At 42.9% G+C, this 23,123-nt stretch overlaps 1 protein-coding gene, 1 long non-coding RNA gene and 1 pseudogene across 2 annotated transcripts in view; 2 read left to right on the top strand and 1 right to left on the bottom strand.

The window, feature by feature from the left end:
• The first annotated feature begins 3,271 nt into the window (after positions 1 to 3,271).
• LOC103736419 lies at positions 3,272 to 8,323 on the top strand (annotated as a pseudogene).
• Positions 3,574 to 23,123, top strand: part of Smox (spermine oxidase) — a 59,510-nt gene continuing 39,960 nt past the window's right edge. The window contains exon 1 of the mRNA XM_029564845.1: positions 3,574 to 3,832. The gene's annotated coding sequence lies outside the window, so the exon portion shown is untranslated. The remainder of the gene's footprint in view (positions 3,833 to 23,123) is intronic.
• LOC115070842 lies at positions 21,305 to 22,737 on the bottom strand. Its single transcript, XR_003849963.1, has 2 exons — positions 22,542 to 22,737; positions 21,305 to 21,807 (listed from the first exon to the last, which is right to left on the bottom strand). It is a non-coding gene; the product is annotated as an uncharacterized LOC115070842 (long non-coding RNA).

The following is a 23,123-nucleotide window of genomic DNA, read 5'->3' on the forward strand; positions in this document are numbered from 1 at the left end:
CGCCCATCTCTGGGGAAGGACTCTTTTGGGCTGCGGGTCTTATTTTCTTTGCAGCCTACAATTACACAGAAAGGTGGGGGAGGTTAGAGTTATTATGCTTTATGGATGATTTTGAGGAAAGGGATTCTGGTTTCTATGACCTGCTTTACGGAAGAGGAATCTACTTTGGTTGTGAACCTGAGCGTTTTCTGGTTGTGCCATCTCTCCAACCCAGAGAAATCTAGATTGTTCGGCTTCTCTTGGGGGGGGGGAAGGGGAGGGGCAGGGGGGAGGGCTGGGGCAGGAGAAGGGAGTGTATTAGTTATGTTCATGTTTCTATGCCCAAAACATCTGACAGAAATGATTTAAAGAAAGAAGTGTTCACTTTGGGTCTCAATTTCAGAGTTTCAGTCTTGATCCATCAGGTTAGGGCGTGTGTGGCAGGAGCCACAGCAGCCGTTCACTTGGAATGGCAGACCAGGAAGCAAACAGCCAGGCTTAATGAGGTACAACCTTCAAAGGCCTGCCCCTAGTGACCTGCCTCTACCAACAGGCCTTACTTTTTTTTTTTTTTTTTTTTTTTTCTTTTTGAGACAGGGTCTCCCTGTAGCCCGGGCTGTCCTGGAACTCACTATGTAGACCAGGCTGGCCTTGAACTCACGGATATCCACCTGCCTCTGCCTTCCAAGTGCTGGGTCTACAGGCATGCACCACCACACCCATCTAGGCCTTACCTTTTAAAGGCTCCACAGCCTAAAATACTACCACAAGATGGTGACTCTGCTTTCAAACCATGAGCCTACCGGGGACATTTTAGTTTTAAATGGTAACAGAAAGAAACTTTGTCTCTTAGGCCTTTACTTTGGAGTATAGGTTTCTAAGACCCAAGAACAACACATTGTATATCCCAAAGTGTGTGTTTATGAATATACATGTACACCCCCCACTATCTTAGCAATAAGTCTTAATTATGATTAAAATGTCTCTGCATGGGGCTGGTAAGATGACTCAGTAGGTTAAAGAGTTTTCTGTGTAAGCCTGATGATCTGGGTTTGATTCCTGGGACCTATAAGGTAGAAAGAGAGAACTTACAAGTAATCCTCTGACTTCCACATGTTCTGTGGTACTCATGCACTCACAGACACAGACAGATAGACAGACAGACACACAAATAAATGAATGTAATAAAATTTTTAAATAAAAATATTTTTATATATCCCACTATATATAAAATGAGAATATTATGAAAATGGCAGGGTATTTCACTATGTTTAAAACTAATTGGATTTTCTTCTAAGTGGTTGTTACTGATCAGATATGTAGTCAGACACATTTGTTTACTTTTAGGGTTTGATATTTTTATTTTATTTTAGTTTTTGAACATATAAAATATTTGCAAGGGCCAGTGAAATGGCTCCACAGTTAAAGGTTGCCAAGCCTGATGACCAATTTGAGTCTGATCTCCAGGATCCACATGGCAAGGAGAGACCCAACTCCTGAAAGCTGTCCTCTGACCTTCAAACACTGTGGCACCTGCACAGCCCCGATAACTAAACAAAATGAATTAAGCATTTTTTTCAAGGCTTAAGAGTTAGTGTGTTATTTACACAGCAAAATCTGACTTGATTCCTCCTCCTTCCACTGTAGTTCTTGCTTCCCCATCAGTCTCTCTCTGATTTTCTGTCTTTTCCCCTATCTCTGTCTGTCTGTGTCTCTGTCTCTCTCTTCCTGTCCCCCACCCCTTTCTTTAGCAGCATAGACCCAGGGTCTTGTTCTTGCTAGGCAGGTGCCATATCACTGAATGACCTCTCCAGCCCAATTGTTTATTTGATCTTCTGGTGTTTAATTTATGCAAGAATAACACAAAGGATCTCCATATATGTTTCTATGTTTTTCTTGCAAACTTTGTAGTTTTATACAATAGGAGATTACATCATACAAGCTATTTACACTTTGTGTTTTTATACATACTATTTGCCTTTTCACTTACATCCTGGAAGCTGTTCCACGCTGTCTACTGTCCTCATTCTTTTGTACAGCTGTGTAGATAGCCTGGGGCTTGTCCAACCAGTACTGTAGGCAGACACGTGGGTATTTCCAATCATTTTCTAATAATTCCACAGTAAAATACTCTGCCATTTTATAATTGTGGAGGTGTATATTTTAGGGTAGATTCCAAGAATTGGGGTTGCTGGTCGAAGTAAATGTGCCTTGATGGGATAGGTCTTTCTAAACCTGTGCCTGATCCTGTGTTTGACTGCCTGTGGATAGGATGATTCCTCAGACATTTACCCCACCTATTCTGACCTTGGCTCCAAGCAGTGTACTCTACTGAGCCAGTAGGCACAACAAAGACCGTTTCCTTCCATGAGGTGTTTCTTTAAATTGTTTCACCTGTCTAGACTGTCCAGAGATTCAAGGTCTATTGCAAACCCCACTTTCTCTATGAAGCCTTTCCTGAAATGATCAAGTATTATCCTGTTTTGCTATTTAGGTTTTAATTCAGCATTTCCTGGGTAGAGCAGCTCAAAGACCAAGACTCAGTCCTGTTGTCCAGGAACCCACAGTGTGGTGGGTGCTTTAGAAGACATCAGGATTTGGTGCCGGTAGAGAGCACATGGGTGCCTTCTGGAGGTAGGGGAGGTCAGAGAACATATTTCAGAGAGGCAGGTGATAATTTGAACTGAGAATGGAAGGGTGCACAGGAGGTGCAGAGCCAAGGGTTGTGAATGGTGTCTCAGGATCTAATTTCCTTCCTTCTTTCCCTCCCTCCCTTCCTTCTTCCATCCTTCCCTTCCTCCCTCTTGTCCTTCTTTTCTTTCTCTTTGTGAATGTAGATATGTATGACATGCATACATATGTACATGCACATGTGTGGGTCACACACATGTGCATTGTATACATGTGGGGGGTGCATATGCATGTGTGTGGATGCCAGGGGGTTGATGGGTGTCTTCCTTGAGCTCTTTCTGCCTTATATATTGAGGCAGGGTCTCTCAGTCTCTCATTTGAACCGGAGTGCACTAATTCTGCTAGTCTAGCTCTGGGGGATCCCCTGTCTCCATTCCTGAATGCTGGGATTTCAGGCATGCCACCATGCATGCATGGCATTTATGTGAGTGCTGGGGATCCAAACTCTGGTCCTTATGCTTTTAGGGCAAGTGTTTTACTGACTGAGTTGTCTCTCCAGCCCAGGATCTAATTTTTATATTGGAAAAATTTCTCTTCTCACATGCTTAAGAGTGTTATTTGAATGAAGTACTGAGTGGAAAACAGGTTACAGAAGGACCAAATGGAAAATGAACTACAGGACTACAGTGGAGGGAGACCATATGGGAATACTGTGGTCATCCAGACGGTAACTGCTGCCTGAACCATGTGGATGAATAGGATGGTTCTTAGGGAGGTACAGTTGGCTGGGTTTGGCTACTGAGCAGACATGACTTAAGCAACAGGATTGAGATTGCTGTCTTTGTTGCATCAGGAAATCAAAACAAAACAGATCAGGTTTTGTGAGTGGGTGGGGAAATTGTTTCTTTTTACTCATGTTTTGTTTGAAGTGCTTGGGGTTCATCCAAGTGGAGACATCTGACAGTTGGGAGTGTATATGAAAGGTCAGGGCCCTCATTTAGACTGAAGACAGAAGATTCCTGGGTGATTAGCACATGGGTGGCAAATAGAGCTACTCCTAGAAGCACATGCAGCTGGAGAGACACGCTGAGCTCAAACTCTGAACTACTGCGTGGATGGAGTCTAGAGAAGTGAGAGGAAAGCCAGGAGCGTCTGCCAAAGAAACCACGTACACTTCTAAGAAAGGAGGAAATGGCCAGTGAGTCAAATGATTCCCAGGAGGGTAAGTCAAAGGCGGATGTACAAAGGTCCAGGATCCTTAAGAACAGTTTCAGGGCTGAGGATGAAAGTGATGGTAGAGCCTTGCCTAGAATGCATGGGGCCCTGGTTCTATTCCCAGCACTACAATGAATGAATGAATGAGTGAATGAATTAATTAAAATAATCAAGTTTAGTGGTATACTGTAATCCCAGGAGGTGAGGGTAGGAGGATTATGAGCTTGAGGCCAGCTTGGCCTACATAGCAGGACTCTGTCTCAAACTTAAAAATAAAAGCAATTTTCAGGGACTGGAGAGGTTCAGCAGCTAAGAGGATGGGTTGCTCTCGCAGAGGACTGGGTTCAGTTCTCAGTACTCACATGGTGGCTAACAACCATCCATAACTCCAGTTTCAGTGATTTCAATGCCCTCTTCTGACCTCGGAGGGCATTGTATACATGTGGTGCACTTATATACATATAGGCAAAAAACTCATATATGTAAAATAAAAATAAATAAAATTAGAACAACCACAGCAAAATAGTTTCAGTGAAATGATGAAGTAAAAGCAAGAGTCCAAGGGCCTGAGTATGAACACAGCACAAGGCAGGAAGATGAGCGTCTACATCTAGTTTTCTCTGTAAGCATGGGGAAGAGTTGAAAATGCATGAGGGCTGGATGCACAGGGGAAGGGAGAGCCCTTTGAAAGAGGCTATCGTTTTCCATTGGCCCTCAGTCTGCAGACAGGGAAAAGGAGAGCTCTGATGGATGTGGAGAGGAGAAGGAATGTGGCAACAGCCAAATAAACACACCATCCAGGGAAGCCCGCCAAGACTGGGCCCAGAATATCTGGACCGGAATCCATCTTCCTTCTGCAGCAGGAAGTAGAGTTGGGAGCCGAGTTAGTTAACTGTGGAATTTCCGATCTTGGAGGATGTTGGTGGCAAAGCTTTTTTTTTTTTTAAATTTATTTTTCATTCATGAAAAAAGAGTTGGAATTAAGTGATCTCCTTCAAACATTCCCTCCCACAGAGAAAACCTTAATTTAGCCTTGTTTGCAGTTAGGAAATATCCCTGAGGCCTGAAGGCTCCTGCTAGGCTGTTTGTCACCCTCTCACAGGGCAGGATGTTAAAATCAGGTTCTTTGTGTCTTGTTCCAGCTGAGGATCTAAGGGACTAGGTGACCCTACTCAAATTCAGTGCCAAGAGGAAGTCCTCTTGGAACATTGAGGTGGGATGCTCTGGGAACTTTTGATAGCTCCACCTTCTGGCCCATAAAATTGGTTGGTGAGACCAAGAGAGAAAGTTGAAAATTAGACACGATGTCTTCTGACGTAGCTATGTTATAAATATATCTTTGGATGAGATAGAAGTGTGCTTCTCTCTCATTTAGGATCATTTTACCCTAAAGGTACTTTCACAGTACATTTATTAAAACCCCATTCTCCTTCCCCAAGGGAGATGACCCTAAAGTCTAATCAATTAATGATTCCAACTCAAAGTCCAGGACTTATGGAAAATGTGTGACTCTGTCCATGAGGGCTGGTTAAACCTCTTTGTGTACAATGGCCTATGGCATAAAAGATAAGTTATCTGGCCCACACCACACCTGGGGCTGTGTAATGAAAACCTTTCATCTGATGAATAGGAGTTAGGAAAGCTGCACATGGTCCGTGGTCCATAGCTATTGTCAAGTCCCCTTGGGTGGACATGGGTGACAGGAGTCCACCTCTGAGAGTGGAGGGAGTTTCTTGGCCAGCCTGCTTCGTCCTGCTCATTTCTTTTTTGACCTTGGCTTTCCCAATGAATTCTTGACTTAAAGCGGGTTTTGAAGCGTGTGTCCTTCTTAGATCCTGCAGTTTTCACAGCTGGCACAGGTCTTGGCAACCAGGGTTGTGGACCAGGTTTGGAGTTTCTTTAGTAATCTAGCCCCTTCAAACCCTTGGAAGTCTAAAGGTGGTTTTGTTCATATACAATTTGATACTTAAGTAACTTCAACCAAAGGATATCTTCCCTTTTAAAAACATTTGAAGACTTTTAATCTTCATTCATTGCCCTCTATACCTTGACAACCTATTTTGTTGAGCTTAATGATAATTTCATTGAGGACAAATGAAATGATTGTGACAGCAAGCACTGTCTTCTGACCTTTGCTGCTCAGGTGTCCACTGTGTCAAGGTCTCCAAACCTCTCCTGAAGTCTTGAGAAGATCTTGGTGTCCCAGTCTCATCTCTTAGGATATCTTTTCAAAATCACTACTTATAGAGGACCAGGCGTCTTGGAGGATGGTCAAAGTAGTGGACTGTTAGAAAGACTGGTAGATCTTATCTGTGATGGTTAATCTTCACCGTCAACTTAACTGGATTTAGAATGCAGGGCTGGCAAGATAGCTCAGCAGGTAAAAGTCCTTGCTGCACAAGCATAACAATTTAAGTTCAATCCTTGGAACCCTTTGAGGAAACATACCTGGTTGTGCCTGGAAGAGTGGTTTTTAGAGAGGTTTAATTGAGGAGGGACGGTCTGCCTTGGATGTGAGTAGCACTACCCAATAGACCAGGATTTTGGATTTATTATAAAGGAAAAAGGGCCAGGGCATATAGCTGAGTTGGTACAGGATTTGCTGAGCTTGCATGAAGCAGCCCTGGATCAGTCTCCACAGTGGCATAAACTGGGTGTGACAATGTGTGCCTGTAATCACAGCACTCAGGAGGTAGAGACAGGAGGATAAGAATCAAGATCATCCTCAGCTAACATACTGAGCTCTAGGCCAGCCTGAGCTACACAAGAACAAGTTTCCAAAAAATTTTTTTAGCTAGGCATAGTGGCACAAGCCTTTAATCCCAGCACTTGGGAGGCAGAGGCAAGTGGATCTCTGTGAGAGAGGCCAGTCTGGTGTACATAGCAAGTTCCAGGCCAGCTGGGGCTACAGAGAGACTCTATCACAAATGAATGAACAAACCAACCAACCAACCAACCAATGTTTTAAGGTAAAAAGGCAGAATGTAGATGAGTACTAGAATTCATGTCTCTTGGTGTCCTCACTGTGCAAAGTGACCAGCCTCCTCAGGTTCCCCAGCCACTCCTTCTTACCACAGTGCTGAGTCTCCTTAAGCTGCTTTTGTCAACTGTTTTAACAGTAGGAAAAGTATCTTGCATGCCATCTTTACCATTTCCTTCCATTTCTGTACAATAGACGTTTTGCTGGTGCTTCACTGTCCAGCTGTGACTTTACTTCCCTGGCTGTCCTCCAGCTGGTTGTCACCATGTGTCCAGGTCACTGGGATGTGAATGGAAGTGATGCGTGCAGGTCCTGCTTGTACCTTTAAAAGGAAGTTTACCAGTATTCATTCTAATTCAGTCTTCATTTCTGCAACGATTTTTTAAAAAATCTTATTTTAGGACTAAAGAGATGGCTTAGTGGTTAAGAGCACTTGTTGCTCTTCCACAGAGGATCTGAGCTCAATTCCCAGCACTCACTTTGGGCAGCTCACAAGGGCCTGTAACTCCAGCTTCAGGGGCTCCAACACCCTCTTCTGGTCTCTGCAGGCACCTGCTACATGGCGTGCGTGCGCACACACACACACACACACACACACGCGCACACACACACACACACACACACACAAATAGGTTAAGAGCACTGGCTACTCTTACTGAAGTCCTGGGTTCAGTTCCCAGCAGCCATGTGGCAACTAACAACCATCCATAACTCCAGTTCCAGGGGATCCAACATCCTCTCCAGGCCTCCGAGGACACTACATACACAGGCAGACTTAAGTATGTGTAGGGAAAACACTCATAAAATAAAATATATAAATTAATTTTGGGTTACAGAGATGGCTCCATGGTTAAGAGCACTTGCTGCTCTTGCGGAGGATCTGGGTTTGTTTCCCAGCACCCACATGGCAGCTAACAACCATCTGTAACTCCAGTTCCAGGATATCCAACATCCTCTTCTGGCCTCCGCAGGCATTGCATGCACAGATGTGCTAATATACATGCAGGCAAAACACTCATAAAATAAAAAATAAATACATAAATAATTAAATACCCCAAATCTTTGGACAGTTGGTGAGAATTCGCCAAAACGAAGTTCAATTCCTTTGAGACTTTTGACCAAAGCAAGCACTGGAAAAGACATTTCAATATACCTTCTCACATTCGGAGGAAGATTATGTCCTCCCCTCTTTCCAAAGAGCTGAGACAGAAGCACAATGTTGAATAGGATAATGAAGTTCCTGTTGTATGAGGGCACTACAAAAGTCAACTGATCAGCAAAGTGGTCCAGGTTTACAGGAAGAAGTGTGTCATCTACGTTGAGCAGGTGCAGCGGAAAAAGGCTAATGGTACAGCTGTTTATGTGGGCATTCACCCCAGCAAGGTGCTGATCACCAGCCTAAAGCTGGACAAGGACTGCAAAAAGACCGTGGAACGGAAAGCCAAATCTGGCCACGTAGGAAAGGAAAAGGGAAAATACAAAGAAGAGAACGTGAGAAGATGCAGGGTTGGGTCTTAGATACGACTGTCATTAAAAACTGCCGAAATGAGGGGCTGGAGAGATGGCTCAGCGGTTAAGAACACTGGTTGTTCTTGGCAGAAGACCTGGGTTCAAATCCCAGCACCCACATGGCAGCTAGCAACTGTCTGTAACTCCAGTCCCAGGAGATCTGACAGCCTCTTCTGACTTCCGCAGGCATTGTACTACATGGGTGAACTTACCTACATACAGGCAATACACGCATACGCATAAAGTAAAAATAATAAATACAATTTTTAAAAAGTTAAAAAAAACTTGCCTAAATGAAAAACAACCAAATCTTCATTTTAAAAAATCTTGTTTCACATTCTTTTGGAATGTTGCCACTTTAATTCTGTTTTCCTATTCTGGTTTATATTATCATTCAGATCTTACATAAATTTCCAATCTTTTTTAGCTCATTTGACATACTGGGTAGTATTGGTTTGTTTAGTTTTTGTTGTTGTTGTTGTTGCTGTTTTTGAAACAGGGTCTTCTTGCAGCCCCAGGTGGCCTAGCACTCCCTATGTAGAGCAGGCTGATCTCGATGTCACAGAGATCTGCCTGCCTCTGCCCTGAGTGCTGGGACTACAGGCGATTGCCACTATGCCCAGTGATACAGTGGGTTATATTTAAAAGTCTGCTTTGGCAGGACTTGACCTGTGTGTACCACCATAGGATGCTGTTTGGCTCCTTACTCTTTTTTTCTTTTAAAAATAAATATTAAACTAAAATGCATTTTATTTTTAAGTTCATTACAGAAAGTGGGTTTTTTTTTTTTTTTTTTTTTTTTTTTTGAGACAGGGTCTCCCACAGCTGGCCTGGATTCACTATGGAGGTCAGGCTGGCCTCTAACTCACAAAGATCTACCTACCTCTGTCTCCGGAGGCATGTGCTGCCATGCCAGGCAAGTGTTTTATTTTGTTTTATTATTTTTTTTAATAATAAAAAAGGGCAGGGTGCAGTGGCACTCCTTTAATCCTACCACCCAGGAGGCAGAGGCAGGCAGATCTCTGTGAGTTCCAGGCCAGTCCAGGGCTACATAGTGAGATCCTTTTGTGAAAGTCTACTTTTATTCTTATAAAAACATTCTCTAACATACTCTGGAGGTTGAACCAAATATAAGCAAACATTCTATATTACCACCAGCTTGTTAACATGTGAAACAAAATTAAAATATTTGTTATATATATTATTTTCATTAGTATATATTCATTGTATATGGTATTTAGTTCCATGAGGACAGTTTTCTATAAATATAATATATTTTGCATGTACTCTCTGTATTCTCCAACCTTCCTCTTTCTCACCCACCCCTCCCATTGGTCTTCTTTGTTTCCCTAGAGAGTTTTGCTTCTCCTTTCATGTAGCCATATATTCATACATGGTTTTATGTATCTTTATAAAACCTAGGAATCGCAGATGAGAGAAAACATGTGATATTTGTCTTACTGAGACTGACTTCATTCATTTGGTATCTATTTCCTGCAAACAACAAACCTTTATTTTTCTTTATGGCTGAAAAATTCCATCGTGTGTGTGTGTGTGTGTGTGTGTGTGTGTGTGTGTGTGTGTGTGTGACATTTTCTTTAGCCATTCCTTTGTGGTAGGCTGCCTAGGTTGGTTCCATAATGTAGCTGTTGTAAATACTGCTGTGATAAACATTGATATAGAATGCCTCTGTGATGTGTTGACTTGAAGTCTTTTGTGTAAATACCCATCAGTGGTATAGCTGGGTTGTATGGTAGATCAATTTTTAGTCTTTCTGAAGAACCTCCACACTGATTTCCACAGTGTCTGCATTAGTTTGCATTCCCACTAGCATTATATCAGGGTTCTCTTTTGTGCACATCTTTACCACCATTTGCTATTTGTTTTCTTAATACTGTCATTCTAATGGATGAGATTGGATTTCAATGTAGCTTTAATCTGCATTTCTCTGCCTGCTAGCCAGTAAGGTTGGACATTGTTTTCATATACTTATTAGCCATTTCTACTTCCTCTATTGAAAACTATCTGCCGATTTCATTAGCCCATTTATTGACTGTGTTGCTTGATTCTTGTTTAGTTTTTGAGTTCTTCATATATTCTAGATATTAATCTTCTGTCAGATGTATAGCTAGCAAAGATTTTTCTCTCTTCATTCTATTGTTTCCTTTGCTATGCAAAAGCTTTTTAATTTAATGAGATTCCATTTGCTAATTATTGGCATTATTTCCTGAGTAAGGGTTCTCATTTCTTTGTTTCATTGACTTTATATTTTGTTTTTTGCTTGTTTCATTAATTTCTGTCTTAATTATTCTGATCTTAATTATTTCTTCCTATGCTTAAAAGTGATTTTGGCCCATGAAGTCTATTTCTAATTTTGTTTGGTTTGGGTATCAAAGTTTTGTTAGCATTGTAAAATGAATTGAGACAAACTGGGTGTGGTGGCACACGCCTGTAGTCCCAGAACTTGGGAGGCAGAGGCAGTCAGAGCTCTGTGAGTTCAAGGCCAGTCTGGTCTACAAAGTGAGTTCCAGGCCAGCTGGGGCTACAGGGGTCCCTGCTTTAAAAAATAAAATGAATTGAGACATGCTATCTTCATTTTTTCTGCAACAGTTTGCATGAAGTTGTAATGAGCAGTTCTTTAAATGCTTTCAATAAACTCCCTGCAAAATAATCTTAGCTTGATTTTTGGTGTGTAGACTTTTAAACTCTTAGGTAAAAAGTTTTAAATGATGGGACCAGAGATATGGCTCAGAGGTCAAGAGCTCTGACTGCTCTTGCAGAGGACCCAGGTTCCATTCCCAGCACTTTCATGGTGGCTTATAACCATCTGTAACTCCAGTTCCAGGTGATCCAATACCCTCTTCTGGCCTCTATGGGCACCAGGCATGAATGTGATGGACATACATACATACATACAGGCAAACACTCATGCACATAAAAATAAGAAAAATCTGTAAAATTTTTTTGAATTCTTATAAAAATATTTACTGTTTCGATTTTTTCTTGAAACATTGTATAGATATATTTTCTTGAAAGTTATATTTTTCATCTAAGTTTTTAAGTTTAGTTGCAAAATTACACTCATATTTTACAGTTGATGATAGTTTAAATTTATGGGTTTTTCTACCATTATACATCCTTTTTATTTTTCATATTACTAAGTTGTACCTTCTTATGTATTTTATATGTTGTTAATTTCTGTGTCTTATTATTTTGTTCTCTTACCTTCTCTGGTTTTATTCTATTATTTATTTTCTCATGACTTAATGTTGGCTGAGTAGCTCAAAAGACTGTGGTTTTTTTTGGCGGGGGGTGGGGGATAGGGTTTCATTGTGTAGCCTTGGCTGACCTGTACCTTGCTGTATAGACCAGGCTGGCCTTGAATTTGCAGAGATCCACCTGTTTCTGCCTCAGCATGATGTGATTTTTTTTTTTTTTTAGAGCAACAGAACCTTTCTTCGTTCTTGGTGAGTTTACTCTTGGGGAGTTAGAGTACTGGGGGATCAAGAGCTGCCAAAGCCACCATGAACAGTAGCTTTTGGGTTCATAGTCTCACGTTGAAGAGGAATGAGAAAAGATGGGCAAGGAGTGAGCAGAGGGGATGTAAATTAATTAAGGAAAAGTGAAGAAGAACTTCTGAGAGTGGGAAGGGCCCCAAGGGGGAAATGCTGATGTACTGTATTGCCTTTTGTGGGTCTTATGGTGGGAATTGATGAAGACTGAGCTAATCTTTATCAAGATTGGTCATTTTTGAGTGCATCATGGACCCTATGCATGCTACCTCAGCCCAATGGAGGAAGTAATCATATTCCTTGTCCAATCAGAGGACCGGTCATCATATATGCTAGTTCATGATCCAATATGGACTCAGCTCTTACTGTCTTAGCGCCTGTCTCAGTGACCACTCCAAAGTGGAATAGGGTGATGACTGATCTGCTTCATGCTGGCTAGAGATGACAGAAAGGGTAGCAGTTGGAAATACCTTCTAGAGGGTTGATATAGAAGTCTTGGTAGAAATTAGAAGGTATTTTCATAGAGGTTCCATTGTAAAACCATCTGTAGTTTAATTTGTTCCACTCTAAAAGAAGTAAAGGGAATTATCAGGTTGGTCACTGTGATGATAGTTTTATTGGTCAAGAAATCTAGAATCACCTGGGAAAGGAGTCTCAGCTAGGGATTGTTTAGACTATGTTGGCCTGTCGTCAGTCTTGATTACATTAATTGAGGTGGAATGACTCATCCACTGTGGGCAGCACCATTCCCTAGGCAAAATATCCTGAGCTGTGTAAGAGTGGAGAAATTGAGTTAAACTCTAGCATGCATGCATTGCTCTCTGTTCCTGATTATGGATGTGGTGTAACCAGTTCTCTCAAGCTTCTCCCTCTGTGACTTCTAGCTATGATGGACAGTAACATGTAACTGTGAGCTAAAATAATAATATGATTACTTCTTAACCTAATGGAAGAAGTAATCATATTATTTAAATTGCTTTTGTCAGAGTATTTTATCACAGCCACGGGAAAAGAAATTAAGACAATCACACAGGGCAAAGAGAAGTAACAGAATGACAGCCACCAATAGGCCTAGGAAAGGGAGTAACCAAGGCAACTTAGATGTCAACTGAGTTACTGGACCAGAGGCCTTTTACTGGTAAATGTGTGCCTGCTGCTATTATGTGAAAAGAGTTGATTACAAAATTATTATCCCATTTTTAAAATTTATTTTTATTTTATGTGTATGAGTGACATGCCTGCATGTGTATAGGTGCACCCATGTCTTGCAGGGTCCGAGGAGGACAGAGTGGGCATTGGATCCTCTTGAAGTGGGGTTATGGACAGTTGTTAGCCACCATATGGGTGCTGGGATTCAAACCCAGGTCTTCTGTAAGAACAGCCAGTGCTCTTAATTGCTGAGCCATCTCTCCAGGCCTAATTATCTCTTTCTCTTTTGAGGGGAGTTATTTTTTGGACAGGGTCTCCCTGTGGTCCTAGCTGACCTGGAACTTGCTATGTACACCAGGCTGGCACAGAGATCTGCCTGCCTCTTCCTCCCAAATGCTGGGATTAAAGGTGTGTGCCACTATGCCTGGCTTATCCCATTTTAAAAAAATAGATTATGAAGTAATGGGGAAATTTCATCCTCAGAAGAACCTGGGGGTCATATTAGACAGAATGAATCAGCTATAAAATCCACAAGCTAATTAAGTCACAAGCCAAAATATCCAGGTAGAGGATACCAAATTTATTCTCACTCAAAGCAGGTATTGACACTGAGAAGGTAAAAGATCTAAAACGGAGCAGGTGAGCATATAACAGAGTAGAGATGAGAGAACAAGCAAAAGGGAGGTCAACCCCCAAAGTCAGGCTTTTCTGTGTTTACTGTGTAGCATTTGAGCTTTTATCTGTCCCCTTGAAGAGGAATTTTAATCTCTCCCAATTATGGGACATGTCTGGATCATGATTCTTGGTTGGCTGGTTCTATGTCTCTGTCTCAATATCCAGTCCCCAAGATGAAACAGAGGCATCTAGAACTCAGGTGGTAATGCCTTGAAGTCCTGGAGGGGCTGTTGAAAGTGGTTCAGGGAGGTCACATGTTTTGTCAGAGCTGAGATGACAGGCTCCTCTGTGCTTAAGACCCTCCTTTTTATGGACAACAGGTTGTGGACAAGATTCACTTGATCCCTAGCAGTCTTTAACTTGATTAAAGGTGACGACAGGATGTAATCAAATTGACTTACCTTGAAACTTTGTTTTCATGTAAGACCCCAGATAAGGAGAATACAGGATAGAAGTGAGGGCAAAGCACTTGAAGGAGGGAATAAGGGTTCCTGTAGGAGAGCTTGGAGTGGGAGCAGACCCTCCATTAAGGACCCAAACCAAGCAGGGCTGTCCTTGGCAGCATTTGAGCAACATCTAATTTCTATGTTTAAAAGACTGTCCTTTGTGCTATGTTGAGAAAAAGCCAGTGGCTTAGTTTTCACTCTTGAGTTATCAGATGAAGGTTATACAGAGGAAGAACAGATAGACCCTTAATTCTTTTTGTACTGTGGACTTGTTTCCAAAGGCATCAGATGACTGGAATAGTTAATGTTGGCCTTCCCAGGTTACTTGAATTATAAGGACATTTTACATTTTTAAGACAACAGTATCTTATTAAACCTATTAGTCATATCTGCACCGAGTGGACCATTTCTTTCTGTTTTAAGATAAGCTTACACTTAAACCATATCTGTGGCATCAGAACCTTAAGTCTCTCAGTTACCTCAGCTACAGAGGTTTCCCCTGACACCCTTTAATCATAAAGTTCTAAGGCTAAGGCTTAGGTGATAACTTAAGGCTGATAACTGAGTTTTTTGACTTTGGAGCATTCTCATCAACACTGGTCGTTACACATATTTGCTAAGAAAGGGCTCCGCGGTATCAGTTAAGGCAGAACAAACCCTCATATTGAAAAGTCAGCATAGAATTACTTGAGACACACGATGGCTATCTTGAGTCAGTCTAGGAGGGATTTTACCAGGGAACCTCAGCCATTGTGCTGTTTTTGAGACAGGGTCTTTCTATGTAGCGCCGGCTGGTTTGGAACTCTTAACTGTAGTTCAGGCTGGCCTTGAATTCACAGAGGTCTGCCTGCTTCCCAAAAGATGTGTATCCCCAAGTCCAGCTCTTGGTCTGCATTTTTTAAAGGGCAGCCATTATTGGAGATGGAGGTCCACTGTCCTATCAGAGAGTGAAATGGTGTCTCTTACAGTGCTTTGCCTCTCCATAGAGGGGGCAGAGCCTTGTTAGTTTAGAAAACGGAGGGCGGTTCTTTCCCAGTGCCTTGGTTTCCCTGTAGCTGAGGGAAGCATTTATCCTTTATCTTCAGCCTGGGATCTCTCTGAGGTGACAGGTTGTTAATGGCCTTCATTACTCTCCAAGGCTAAAGCTATTATATTAATGGGCCTTTACTCCTTACCTTCAATCTTTCCCTTTTTCAGAGAACCCCAAAGATGAAATTTAAAAGTAACTTGGAGTGTTTGTTTTTATAGTTTCCTCCTAATGTCTACAAATACAGGAAGCTGTATCTAAAACACAGGCAAAACCAGGTAACAGCATCAGAGATACTCTTTAACAAAGAATTTAAATTAACCAGTGTGTTAGAGGTTTGAGAGTTTATAAGGCAACCAAAACAGGATAAAGTTTTCAAATTTTTATACCTATTCATTAGTAATAGGGAATCTAGACCCAGGTGAAGGCAATCATGCCTTAGGAGAAGTGGTAGAACCACAGTTGAGATACCATTGATGAGTTAACATTCTGATTGTCCAGTTATACCCCCAAGCATGGCCACATTGGTAAATCTCCTTTTGTTGTGATCCTCATCACTACTTTTGTGTTCAACAAGAAGTGGCCAGGTCTAGAGCTGGCTTTTTTCCCTTTAAACATCTAGTTTTGAGCCGAGCATGGTGGCACACGCCTTTAATCCCAGCACTTGGGAGGCAGAGGCAGGCAGATTTTGGTGAGTTCAAAGCCAGCCTGGTCTACATAGCAAGTTCCAGGCCATCTGGGGCTACAGAGAGACTCCTATCCAAAAAAAATCTAGTTTTACTATAAACTAATTGAAAAACTGTAAGCTTTAAGATACTGAAAGGGGAAACTGGGATTTTCCTTTCATGAATTCTTAGTCTTGTTGCTAGAAGAATTTTAAAATGGACTCGGAAGCTTGTGGGGCTGGAGAGATGGCTCAGCAGTTAAGAGCACCCATATAGTGGCTAACAACTGTCGGTAGCTCTAGTTCCAGTCTAATACCCTCTTCTGGTCTCCAAGGGCACTGCACACATGGGTGCACTTGTTTGTAGGCCAAATGCTCATATATATACAATAAAAATAATAAATAATATATTTTTAAAAAGAAGGAAGCTTGGGCTGGAGAGATGGCTCAGTGGTTAAGAACACTGGTTGTTCTTGCAGAAGACCCGGGTTTGAATCCCGGCACCCACATGGCAGCTAAATATCCGTAACTCCAGTTCCAGGGGATCCAACAGCCTCTTCTGTTCTCTGTGGGCATTGCACAACACAGGTGCACTCGCCTGCATGCAGGCAATGCACACATACACATAAAATAAAAATAATAAATAAAATATTAAAAAAAGAAGGAAGGCTACTGGGAGGAGGGAAATAGGTAAGAGATAGCTGTAGCTTTTTGAGCTAGGGCAAGCAATGGGGGACTGCAGCAGCTGTAGGAAAGTAAAGAAACAGTGAAAAGTCCAGAGTGTCGGGAAAGCATACATAGGATCTTGGCTGGTATTTAAAGAGATAGGAAAAGGGAAAAGTTCTGTTTTGAGTAAGAACTCAGAAAAGGAGGCAGGCTTAACAGTGAAGATCTATAAGCAATGGCATCAAGGGAGGCTGCCAACTCGACAGAGGCTAGCATCACCTGGAGAGAAAAAATCTTAGTTAAGTAATTGTCTATCAGGTTGGCTTGTGAACTTGTTTGTAAGAGATTCTCTTGATTGCCTTAACTAGTGTAGAAGGGTCTAGCTCACTGTGGGTGGCACCATTTCCTGGGCAGGTGGTCCTGGGCTTTATAAGAAAGCTAGCTAGCTAAGGGGCTTGAGAGATGACTCAGTGTGTAAAGGTGCTTATCACCAAGTCTGAACAACTGAGTTCAACTTCAGTTCAATTCTGGAGACACACATGGTGGAAGAAGAGAACCAGACACTGCAAGTTGTTTTCGGACTTTCAGGTGTGTGCTATGGCATGTGAGTGCCCCCATCAACGAATAAATCAAAAAAGAAAGTTAGCAAATCATGGACCTAAGAATGAGCCAGCAAGTACCATTCCTCCATGGTTTCTGCTTCAAGTTCCTACTTGAGTTCTGTCCCAGCTTCCCTCAATGACGGACTACGACTGGAAGTATAAACTGAATAAACCCTTCAGTTTAAATTTCTTTTGGTCAGGCAGTTTTATCACAGAGACAGAATGAAGCTAGAACAGAGGGTCTTCTGGGCAGTATCTCAGTAAGGGGATGATCATTTCTCTCACTGTCTTAGCATGGCTTCAGGTCAATCCATTTTCCTGAGAGGTGGTCTGTGATCAACAGGCCCAGATGGAATAACTCTTATGGGAGGGACAATCGTATGAACTGTTTTGGACAGCTTAGAGTGTCCTGTCTTCACCCAGGAAGTACCTGTCCCTACGTTGCCTCAACAAAGCCCAGCTACCTCCCCTTCTCCCTTTCATGTGGTATTTTAAATCTTGAGAAGGGACAATGCTGGTGCTCCCCTCCAGTGTTGCCAGGAGGTGGGGTCTAAAACTGCAGATGAAGAAAGGGTCCATTCTCAATGTCTTCCAAGCCTGACACTACCCTTGCCCCAAGAACCTGGGAAGAAAACCTACACCTCCAAAGAGTCTAACCTGACCATTGCTAGCATAAAAGTCAAAACGTGAAGCCAGTCATGCAAACCTAAAGTTAGATCCCTTCCCGTTCCAGAGCGCTATAGATGGAAATGCCCTTCTCAATATCATGTTACGTTAAAGCCCTTTACTCTTAATTTATAGTGAGGCTAAAATACATCTCCCATGCTGCTTGGGCATCCAGACCCCGTCCCCCCAAAACAACAGCAAAAGACCTTACTGTCCTCACATAAATCTATATGCAAATAGTTATAACAGTTTCATTCATAATCTTCTGAAATGAGAAACAATCTAAATAGTCCTCAACTGTGAATGAGTGAACTATAATATATCCGGAAAATGAAATACTACTCCGTAATCAAAAGGTATTAACAAGGGTTGGAGATGTAGCTCAGTCATAGAACATTAGTCCAACACACACAAGGCTCTGAGTTCTAATCTCAGCACTTCTAAAAAAAGGTGGGGGGTAAGAACCGCTAATACACATACCAACATGGATGACTGCAGATGCATCATGCTAACTGAAAGAGACCAGATGTCAAAGGTATCATACTGTATGGCACCATTTATTTTCGAAGAACTAAAAATACAGGGACGGAAAACAGACCTGTGACTTCCAGAGAGGAAAGGGGAAAAATGGTTGTGAAGGGACAAAGGGACTCTTTTAGGGTGATAAAACTTTCTTGTACATTGATTGTATGGGTATTAGCCCAACTGTGTGGTATGTCAAGCATTGCAGAACTGCATAGTGAAAAGAGCAAGCATTATTAGCTATAAATGACACCTTAACAAAAGAGGAAAAGAATCAAAGAGAAAGAAATCTTCAGGATGTTAATACAAACCCAGTCTCTGACAAGGAAGTAACATGTCGCTCATTATACACCCACGGCCTTCACCCCATGCATGCCAGATACATCTGTGGTTGTTGCCTGAATTTCCAGCACCATTCCCTTGAGTCCTCTCCCCGCTTAGCTGATGAATTTTCCACCTGTTTTACTAAGTAGTGGAGCAGATGAACACATTTGACCCTTCTTTCCTCCAGCTCAAATTTCCTTCCGTATTCATATGAGGATACAGGACAACCCCTGAGCACCTCAGGAAATTTGTATTCAAGTGTAGAAAATAATTTTAAAACTATTAAAAAGTACAGTAAGAGCCAGGCGTGGTGGCACATGCCTTTGCACCCAGCACTCAGGAGGCAGAGAGTGACAGATCTCCATGAGTTCAAGGCCAGTCTAGTCCACACAGTGAGACCCTATTTCAAAATGAAAAACAAACTACAAGTTTACCAAAAGCACAGGGTCTTGGTAGGGTGACCAGACATTGGCATATCTGGACATTTCATGACTATTTAAGGACTATATAATTATTTAAGGCTAAATGCAAGAAGCCATTCTGGAAAGGCAACATACTGCATGATTCAGACCTCATGACATTCTGGAAGAGCCAAAATGATTGAAACAGTGAAGTGATCACTGATTTCCAAGGGCTCTTGAGGAGGGAAACAGAAATGGGTGTGCCATGAAGGATTTTTAGGGCAGTAAAACCGTTATTCTTTGTTATACTACAGTGGTGAATATATGTTAGTACACATTTGTCAAAACCCATAAAACATACAACTCTAATGTAAACTATAGACTTTAGTTAATAACAATGAATCAATATAGGTTCATCAACTTAAACAAATGTATCACACTATTGAAAAATGTATATCATAAACCCGTGAGATGGCTCAGTGGGTAAGGGTACTTTGTCATCAAGCCTTATGACCTGAGTTCTATCCCTACACCTCACATGATAGGAGGGAATTGACTCGCTGAAGTTGTCTTCTGACCTTCACACGAGTAATGTGGCAGGCGCAGGCACACGCGCGCACACACACACACACACACACACACACACACACACAAATGAATAAATAAATGAATAAATAAATAGCTCAATAGCTTCAGGAAGTCCTTGAAACTGACAAAATTCACTGGGTCCCTCCCTCTCTGAGCATATATAAACATCAAGGACTGCTGAGGGACACTCTCAGACAAACCAAGCTGTGTAGAAGACGCTCAGACAAGCTGAGCTACACAGAAGAGGCTTGGACCACCTACGCCATCTAGAAAAGGTATCTGAGCTACCTCTCCAACTGTTGAGCTGCCTACAGAGTGCGCAGTAAACTCCAGGTTTCCTGTCATTCATTGTGAGCTGTCACCATGCTGGGGTGGGCTTTGGTGACGCGGCTGTTTTGGAGTCATTTCTGTTCCTGTAAACAACTCCTCACCCATATTCCTATAAGTAACCCCAATAAAACTCGTTGGTTCACCAAGCTGGTCTTTGGTCTGTCATGAGTTCCTTATCTGGAATAAGTAGACATTTGTTCACATCTCCCCAGGAATAGTGTCACAAAACAAGGGTCAAGCTAGTGACAAGCAGAAAGCCTGTCCTGTGGGAGGCACTAGTCACTGTACTCAACATTTCTGAGCAATTGAGAGCAGTGAGAAACACTGGAGTATTTGAGTTCATTAGAGTGCTTCCCAAGAAAGCCAGATTGAAGTGGGTTGGGAAGGGAGGGACAGGTGGTGGGAACCCCTCACAACACTGAAGAAGTTCTGCTGTGTACTGAGTGGTGTGGCTGCTGGAGGCAGACAGGGAGATTTTTACAATTGATTTACTTTGTTTGACTTTGGGAATCAAACTGAAGGCCCTGTGCATGTTAGGCAGGGGCTCTACTACTGAGTACACTTCTACTCTTCATTATTTTAACTTGAGAAAGATTGGAAAGCATTTTGTGCATATGGCGTGGTTTGCTAGAGAAGGAGTGATGGAAGACACAAGAAAGGAAGGAGGGACATAAGTGGCACGAGGGGCCTTTGGGGGAGCAGGACACCTCCTATCCCTTCCAGGAGAGACTCTGGGTCTGACATGGTGAGTCAGGAGATGTGCTGACGTGTAGGTGGTGGCTTCTGTTTTCACCAGGTCACCAGCCGCAGGGGGTGTTAGAGGTGTGAGGACACTCAAGAGAATAAAAAGTCACTAGTGGAGGTGGAACGATAATCCCCAGGAGGGCAGTAGGCAGGCAGGACAGTGGCCTGGGGAGCCTTGTGGCCTGAGGTTTCTGTGGAGTATGGATGAAGAGAGCATAGATGTTTGAGGCTACCCCACCTCCTCTTGTGGTTCTCATAGTGAGCTCATGATCTAGCAGCACCAGCAACACCTGGGAAGTCAGAAATGCCGAGTATGGGCCTATTTAATCAGAAACCTTGGGGGTATGTGTATGTGAGGCCTGGTTTTCTGAGTTCCTCATAAGTTCTCCAGTGATTCTGAAAGTTGAGAAACAATGAGGGGAAGGTGCCAAGGGCATACGGTAAGCCACAACGTATCTCAGCTGCTGTCCTCCCAGGCAGAAGTCCCAGGGCTCTGAGCTCTGTGGACCTTCTCTCCTAACTAGTGACAGAACTACAGATGTACCCAGGGAATGGAGTGCCATTTAAAAGAACTCTTAATCTTTTTAATGAAAGAATATTTTGAATAAAAAAAGAATATTTTTCAAGGCAAGCAACCTTTTTCAAATTTATCTATGTATCTTTTTGAGACTGAATTTGAAGATAGAGTTTTGCGTCTTGGTCTTCGCTCCTGCCCACAGTGCTTGAAAGACCTCCTTCCAGGATAGCCACAATGACCTTCATGAGGCCTGGCCTACCCTTTCACATGGCTCAATTTCTGCTTTCAGTTTTGTTGGGAGAAGGCAATGAACTGGCTGTTATATGTGCAGAGCATTTTCCTTCTCAGCTGAAATAAAAGCATCAGCCTCTCCCAGATCTCCAGATCACTGAGTCCTCCCAGTGACTCAGAGCCTGGTCTGTTTATGGCTAAGTGATCCTCCCAGGAAGTTGACAGTCCCATCCTCCGGCCTGAGTCACCAGTCCTGGGGGGTACCATCAAGGCAGGATTACCACCAAGACCAGGCGAGGCAAGCCAGGAAAGTGCAGTCAGATGTGGGCCAGGAGAGCAGATGGGAGTTTGAGGGGCTAAGGCTCAGGAGGTGAAATTTGCTCTTGATTTGCTGGTGGCCTTCGGTAGATGACAATGGGTTCAGTGCACCTATATGAAAATGGAGAGATCATGTAACCTAAAATGTTAGCAGATTCAGGAGCCACCCCAAAGGGGCTGAAGTAAACCCAGCACTCTGGAATAAGTCTGGTTGGAGACACTCCAGAGGGTTTTTTTTGGTACAAAAAGAAGGGGTTTGGGAGGGGGGTGATTTAATCCCTGAGGATTTCTAGGATGAACTGTACTCTGAACAAGGCCTGGTCAGGTGGAGGACATGTGAAGTCTCTAGGAGATAAGGGACAGGGTTAGGACAGGAGGTCAGACATAGAGACCCAGTGTCAGGGTCTGAAGTGACCAGTGACAGGCAGAGGAGCTTGGTAGGTAGGGCCGCCTGAAGGCACAGAACAGTTGGTAGAATCACAGCATTCAAAGACCTTGATATGGCCCAACCCGGACGCTTCTGGCTTTCTTTACTTCATCTCCTTTGCCTCTCTGCCTTCATTGTCTCTATTTGTTACTGTCCTGCTCTCAACCCTCCTCCTCCCCTGAATCATGGAGGAGTGAAGGCAGCTTTTGTGTAGGCTGAGTACTTCCTTTCCTGTTTAGATGATGTGTGGCATCTTCCTATGGAGACAGTCATCAGTTCATCCTGTTTACTCGTTGATGACACAAGAAGTTGTGGTCAGCAAGTCTGATTACCATGGCGCCCAGTGTGGGCATGGTCAGGATGCTGACACATGCAGGCACCCTCTCCCCTGATACCCGCCCCCCCCGACCCCACTGACCAGATTTGTTTTTTTTTCCACTGGAGACAAGGAGGTTCAAGGTTTTCTATGTGCCCAGGTATGGGGCAGTCAGCTGGACTGAGGTTGCCTCCCCTGTACTGTTGTCATCAACGACCCAGCACATCTTGGATGGCTCAGGACTCAGAAAAGATCTCTGGAGTGAAACTGGTACATGATGCACAGCTGGGCACACTTCAGCCTGGTAGGGTAACATTAGAAGGTACTTTATTCCATGTGCCTATTTCCCATGTGGCATTTAGGTCCTGACAAGAAAAGGAGGCTGCAGAATGGGGGCCTTTTTCACACCTTCTCTCTGCCTGCCTCCCCTGATTGAGCCTTTCCTTAAAGCATGTGATTTGAGGTACTGTCCTTTGTTTTTTTTCTTAATTTCCCTGAATCCTGTGTAGTTTGGCACTGCTTAGTGTGCTGGAAGTGGATGAAAGTTTCTGGGTTGGTGGTAGGGGTCGGGGAAGTTGGCATGCCTGTGGGAGGACAGATAGTGGTGGCGATGGACATTTATGAAGAGGCATGATGCTCTTTTTCCAGGATGCTTGCCTGTGACTGAATTTCTAAACTCTAAGC

The sequence above is a fragment of the Nannospalax galili genome, unplaced genomic scaffold (genome assembly GCF_000622305.1).
Source record: "Nannospalax galili isolate Female #2095 unplaced genomic scaffold, S.galili_v1.0 scaffold118, whole genome shotgun sequence".
NCBI lineage: Eukaryota > Metazoa > Chordata > Mammalia > Rodentia > Spalacidae > Nannospalax > Nannospalax galili.